Raw genomic sequence first — 7,596 nt, forward strand, 5'->3', positions numbered from 1 at the left:
TGAGGCATTTGTTTGTTTTAACAAACTACATCTTGGAATATGATTTAATTATTCAAAATGGGGGAAAGAACTACCAAAGGAATGCTAAACACAGCATTCATTTATTTCAAATATGTATCAAGACTCTGCTATGTTTCTGATACTTTGTAATACACCATTAATACAACATTGAGTGATGTAGATGCCATTTAACTAATTTGTAGAACAAACTAGCTGAAAAATATTACACAATAAAGTGAGATACTGTTATGAACAGGAAAAACTTAGGATGAGGTGGGAATTCTTAACAAGAGCATCTTACATCATATATTAGACACTTTTTTGTCTTCCAAAAGGAAAGCTGCCTGAAAGATGAGTAAGGATTAGTCACAGAAAGTGCAGAGGAAAAGTGTTCAGGTAAGGGTGAAGAGAGTCAAAGAAAGAAGCGGACACACTGATAGAATAATTCAGATGATGGCTTCCATTACTGTAGGGGCAATAGGAATTAGGAAATGAAATGTATTCTGAGAATAGATTTGAGGGCACTTAATAATCAGGGGAGTGAGGAAAAGGAGGTAAGTAGTCAAGAGTAACTCCCAGATCCCGAGTGAAGGAATTCAGAGACTGTCACCCAAAAATATGGCACTCTGGCATGCAGATTATTTAAATCAAAAGAATTTAGGGAGATGAAGATGCTGGAAGAGGCTTTATTCTGGTATCTCCTTGTCTGCTTTAAGTCTGGACCTGCCAAGGAAGAAAAAAATTGCCTCTGGTCCCCTCCCTGAGTTTTCGTTAACAAGGACAAACACAAAAGCTCAACAACATACCTGAACAGACTTGTCAAGCAGCATTGTCTTCTCTTTCATTCTCATTCATTACTCCAAAGAGAATCATTTATAATCCATTGTTTGTTCTGTGGCTCAAGAACTTTTTCTTAGTCCATTTAGGGATTTCCCCTAAAAACCATTTAATATCTCTCTACAAATTATCTATCTTCTCCCCCCATGAAAAATATATACGTTCCTGAATCACATGCCTCTACACATGTAATAAATTTTGGTATCTTATCTCCTATTTAGTCTATGCATTGTCAGGTCACTCCAGCAAACCTTCAGAGGGCAAAAAGGAAGTTTCTCATTGCCTCCGCCTTGGATGAGCAAATAGATGGGGATTCCACTGGCTGAAGTAGGGGCTGCATGAGGAAGAGTGAATTCTGGAGGAAAGGTAACAGTGCAGCTGTGTCTATCCTGATTTAGGATGCTGGGGAGAATGCAAGATGATCTATTTGGTAGGCAAGTATGGCGCTCAAAAGATGATTCTTTGCTGGAGATGCTGATTTAGGACTTAATCAGCAAATGGATGGTAACTGAAAATAAGATATTGATGACAATTTTCTGAGGGTCTATATAAGTAAGATGAGAAAAGATTTAGGCAAACAGTTGGAGAATGAGGGAGATTTTACCAGTTCAGAAACATTTGCATTTTAAAAATGCACAGGTTGGGACGAGTTTGGTTGTATAATGGCAGAAAGCCAGTAGATCATGTCTAGAATTAATAAATCAATTTAGAATGATATGTGAATACTATATGGTGATAGGATGAAACTGCTAGAAAAACAGTTTAAAAATAGCTTTCTCTGGGTAGAAGTAGAGAACTGAAAGAGGCCCTTTTAACAGTTTTCTCTAACAAGTGCTTAGCTAATCTATCAACTGCCTATTGAGGATAAAATGAAGCTACTAAAGGACAAAAAGAATTACATTTATTTGGTTTTCAATCTTGAGAAAACACAGATTCAAGAGTCTTTAAATTGTACTCTGAGTTTTTACAAAATGATGACTGTATTTTTAGCTTTAAACTGTAAGGGAGTTGGAAATCATATCACTTTTAGCTAGTAACTGAGACTGATGCTGGCAATCAGCTGTATTCTAAGAAAGAATTTGGGTATGGTCTTGGTCTCTGAATAGTTTGGAGGAAAGGGTCCATTGTACAAAAGGTCATCAGAGGTCAACAGTGTTTCAAAGTTCAAATTGCCACCTAGGTGTGGAAATGTCTGCTGCCCAATTCGAAGGTTCAGTTGCAGAAAGTCTGTCTGATTACCAATGGCCTCCAGAACATTTTAAGCACCCCAAAACAAGTCACTCTATCCTGATTTTTTTCCTTGACACACCATGCTTGGGTTTTATTTTTTATAATTAGAAATATATTTAAAGAACAATGAGACTTGCAACATTCTACTCCCAGTCTACTTACTTATATAACATCATTTCATATTTCCTGTACTCTCTTCTATATTCTGAACCTTAGTTGCAACCAAAAATAGCTATTCAGCACAAGCCATTCAGCCTCAGGTCCCCTGGGTGCATTGTGCAGGAGCACTATGTGGTGCCCAGGACAAATAACAGCAAGATGGAGAACCACTTAGGTTGCCAACAGAATCTGTCCAATCTTTGTACTTTTAGCAGCAAACATGTATGTTTACACACAACACATGCACCCACATGCATGTTCACACACATAACTTGCAATGCCACTGCCACCATCACTGTCCCCTGTAACAACACATTCTTAGGAGCTGGTTCCATTTGCTCTTTGGCTAAGCTTCAATCTCTGTGTTTTAAGTTCTCTGCTACTTCTCAGACTGTGAGTCTGCTCCTGATATTCAGTTCTGTGTAGCCCTTTAACTCTTTCCCTATTTCAGTCATCTTCTATTCTGCCAGCCGCTCCACATTCTTGGTCTGCTCCCAATCCTTGAATTCTGCTAACTTCACAATATAGGTCACAATGGGCCTTGTTGACTTATCATCTGTCAGAAACACACATTCTCTAAGGTCCATATCAAACACCAAGTCCTCATAATTTTCTCCTCTGTGCTCCACAAAACTTTGCTTGCTATCTGTAATAACAAAGGTTACGATGTCCTGTTTAAATTTTTATTATTTATCAGTATTTATTATAGAAGTATTGTGTGTATATATACATTTTTTTACAAGACAAAAATTTAATGAAAATTGGTCAGTGACTGTGTGTAATCCATGGGGCTAAAGTTACGTGGGACTGTTACAGAAATTTATAACAGAATAGATGCTGAAGTAAATGTTACATGTTATCATCATCTGATTCATCTTCTTCCTTCAAAGATTCCTTAGCATATTTCTCTGCTTCTTCCCTTATATCTTTTTGGAACAATTTCATGTCTTTAGTCAATTCACCAACCCAGCTGAGCTCTAGTTCAAAAGCTTTATCTTTAACTTCGTCATGTACTATGTAAATTATTTTTGCAACTTCTTTAACAACATCACGGCAGGTCATTTCTTTCATCTGAAGTTTCTCTACTTCTGTCTTTGTAACTTGCCTGGCTTTGCCAATGGCACAGCCCCAATAACCATATGAAACACCTGATGGGTCAATCATGTAGAGTTGTGTACCATCATTCACACTGTAAGATCCTAACATGAAACTGCAGCCAAAAGATCTAACAGCACTGTAGAGTGTATAAGCGTGTACGTACATGGCCACTCTGTCTGCAAGATGTTTTAGAGGAATTTTGTAGCCGAAGTTGGATCTAAAGTTGGAAGCTTCTTCTCTTGCTATGTCTGCTAAAGAATGAGCATCTGCCAACAAACCTGCTACAGCCATTCCAACATGCCGATCAACATTAAAAAGTCATTTGTTGGAACCTTCTTCATAAAGTTTAGACAGCACTAATTTTTCTACTCTGAAGACAACACCATCTTTACATCTGATCCCAATAGCTGTACTACTATTTTCTACAGCCTTCATGGCATATTCAACTTGAAAAACTCTTCCATCAGGAGAGAATGTAGAAGCTGACCGGTCATACCCAGTGCCGATGGAGCTCATCGTGCTAACACCCGCGGGACGCGACGCGCAGGGCTTCCAGGCCAAAAGCACTTCCCCTGTAAGCTCCGCACCATGCAGACTAGTCATGTATATATATTTTTTAATGTCTCTCTATTTTAAATTCTTTGAAGGCCAAGGAAGATGGCAGAAATGAGCTAGGCACAGTCCCAATCTACCCACAACACAGAAAGGAGGCAGAGAAGGAAAAGTAGAATTGAGAAAATTTTATTATAAGTACCTGGGTGTGAAGAACAGCAGAGATGAACTGCAACAGGTATTTGTTCCAAAAGGTTGTATAGAATGAGGGCCTGACTCAGAAGTAACTATGGTAAATAAGGCTCAGTGGCATTGCTTAAAGTGGGGCTGATATTGAGATCAGAAGAGGTCACACACTGAATTAAATTATCACTATCTGGATATTCACCCAACCCATAAGAGAAAAAAGGTTCACAAAATAGTCCTTAACTTAAAAGAAGAAGTCAAAACTATGCTGATAGATGGGTAGAAATAAAAATAATGTAAAAACACCCGGGGACAAACTATCTCAAACAACCCAATATGCTTTAACAACAGACTTCATTGACATCACACTGGAAGAAGTGTCAGAGAAGGAATTTAGAAAGTTCACAGTTAAACTGTTCTACAAGCTAAAAGATGATGTAAGGAGTGAAATCAGAGAAAATCAGAGAGAAAAACATGAAGAAAAAAATCACCTCATTAAAGAGATAGAGATTCTAAAAAACACTCAAACAAAAATCCTCAAAATGAAGGAATCAGAAACCAAAATTAAAAAATCCAATGGAAAGCATCGCCAAGGGACTAGAGCACTTGGAAGATAGATTTTCAGGCCTTATTTTATAATCTTAAAAATAAAGTTGAGTATAAAGAAAAATGTTAAAAGACAATGACAAGAATATTCAAGAAAGCTTGGATAGGGGTTGGAGTTGTGGCTTAGTGGTAGAGCGCTCACCTAATACAAGTGAGGCCCTGGGTTCAGTCCTCAGCACTGCCTAAAAATAAAATAAAGGTATTTTTTAAAAAAAGAAAGAAAGAAATAAAAGGACACTTTTTAAAAAGAAAGAAAGAAAACTGGGGTAACATCAATATATCAAACTTAAGAATCATTGGAATAGATGAAGATTCTTACATGCAAGTTAAAGTAACAAAAACTCTTCAATAAAACAATATCAAAATTTTTTCAAACCTTAAGAATGAAATGGAAATTCTAATACAGGAATAAAGGAAAATTAAAGGACTCCAAATCCCAACAGATCCACTCCAAAACACATTGTTATAAAAATGCCTAATGTACACAGTAAAGATAGAATTTTAAAAGCTGAAGAGAAAAATGACTCATCATATTTAGAGGTAAACCAATCTGGAACACAACTGATTTCTCAACCAGAGTCTAAAAGCTAGGAGGAGTTGTAAAAATATATTCCAAGCTCTGAAAGAAAATGGATGGTAACCAAGAATACTATACCCAGCAAAATTAAGCTTCAGAATTGAAGATGAAATAAAACCTTCCATGATAAATAAAAGCTCACATAAGTCATAACTACAAAGGCTGTACTACAAAATATATTCAATAAAATATTTCATGAAGAGGAAATGAAAAATAAAAATGAAAACTGGTAGGGAGAGGAATTACACTAGAATAATAGTTAATCAAATGAGAACTGAATCCAATTTAGACACTAGAAATAAATCAAAATGACAGGAAATAAAAATCATCTCTCATACTAGACAAAGGTGCCAAAAACATAAATGGAGAAAAGACAGACTCTTCAACAAATGGTGCTGGGAAAACTGGAAATCCATATGCAGCAAAATGAAATTAAACCTCTATCTCTCAACCCTGCACAAAACTTAACTCAAAATGCATCAACACTCTAGGAATTAGACCAGAGATCTTGCACCAAGTAGAAGAAAAAGTAGGCCCAAATCTTCATCATGGCAGCTTAGGATCTGACTTCCTTAACAAGACTCCCAAAGCACAAGAAATCAAAGCAAGAATCAATAAATAGGATGGATTCAAACAAAAAAGCTTTTTCTCAGGAAACAGTAATGTGAAAAGAGAGCCTACAGATGTGAGGGAAAAGATCTACTCATACATAGTGGGTGGAATTGCAAAATGGTGCAGCCACTCTGGAAAGCAGGATGGAGATTCCTCAGAAAACTTGGAATGAAACCACCATTTGACTCACTTATCCCACTCCTCAGTTTATACCCAAAGGACTTAAAATCAGCATACTGCAAAGATGTAGCCACATCAATGTTCATAACAACTCAATTCACAATAGCTAGATTGTGGAACCAACCAAGACGCCCTTCAATAGATGAATGGATAAAGAAACAATGGTATATATATATACAATGGAATATTATTCAGTCATGAAGAAGGGAAAACCATGGCATTTGCAGATAAATGAACAGAGTTAGAGAATACCATGCTAAGTGAAATAAGCCAATCCCAAAAAACCAAAGACCAAATATTTTCTCTGATAAGTGGATGATGATTCACTGATAAGTGGATGATAATGGGGGCAGGGGGAATGAGGGGGCAAGAGAAGAATGGAGGAACTTTGAATTGTGTAGAGGGAAATGAGAGGGAGAGGGAGCAGGAGAATGAAAGACAGTGGAATGAGACAGACATCATTACCCTAGGTACCTGTATGATTATAGGAATGGTATGAATCTACATTATATACAATTATAGAAGCAATATATTGTATTCTATTTGTGTACAATGAATCAAAATGCATTCCGCCATCATGTATAACTAAATAGAACAAACAATATAAAAGAAAAGAAAAACCATTAAAGACAAACATTTCAAAAAATCATATCTCAATAATAATATTGAATATAAATGGTTCAAACTCTTAAATCAAAAGACATTGGTTGGCAGCTTGGATTAAAAAATAAGACCAAACAATATGCTGTCTGCCAGAGACTCACCTCATACATAAAGATATCCACAAACTGAAGGTGAAAGGATGGGACAAACATATTCCTCACACTGATCTCATAAACAAGCAGGAGTTACTATTCTCATATCACATAAAGTGGACTTCGAAACCAAAGTTAATTAGAAGGGACAAAGAAGGTCATTTCATACTGCTGAAGGGAATCATACATCAACATGATATAATGATCATAAATACTTAAGCCCCAGACAATGGAGCACTACAAACATCAAACAAACACTTTTCATTATTAAGACTCAACACAATAATATTGGGTGACTTTAACACACCTCTGTCATCACTGGATAGATAATCCAAACAAAAAATAAATATTCTATAGAACTAAAAATTATAATTAATAATTTGGACTTAACAGACACCTGTAGAATATTTAACCCATCAATAACTGAATTCACTTTCTTCTCAGCAGCACATGGAACATTGTCTAAAACAGTCACATTTTATGTCACAAAGCACATCTTAGCAAATACAAAAAAAGATAATACTTTGAATTCTATCAGATAATAATGGAATGAAATTAGAAGTCAATGATAAAAAAGAAACAACTACCAAACTAAAAAGCTTCTTCACAGCAAAGGAAAAAAGAACATGAAAAGAGAAACTACAGAATGGGAGAAAATCTTTGTCACCTGCACCTCAGATAGAGCATTCATCTCCAGGATATATAAAAACTCAAAACACTTAACACCAAAAAAAAAAAAAAACACAATCAATAAATGGACCGAGGAACTGAACAGACACCTCACAGAAGAAGAAATACAGTTGA

General features: G+C 36.1%; 1 pseudogene across 1 annotated transcript; it reads right to left on the reverse strand.

Annotated features, from left to right (window-relative positions):
* Positions 1-2,957: 2,957 nt before the first annotated feature.
* Positions 2,958-3,896, reverse strand: LOC306669863 (proteasome subunit alpha type-3-like; annotated as a pseudogene). The gene has a single exon. The product of its transcript is annotated as a proteasome subunit alpha type-3-like (transcript).
* Positions 3,897-7,596: the final 3,700 nt, after the last annotated feature.

Source organism: Sciurus vulgaris (genome assembly GCF_902686455.1).
Source record: "Sciurus vulgaris genome assembly, chromosome: 9".
Taxonomy (NCBI): domain Eukaryota; kingdom Metazoa; phylum Chordata; class Mammalia; order Rodentia; family Sciuridae; genus Sciurus; species Sciurus vulgaris.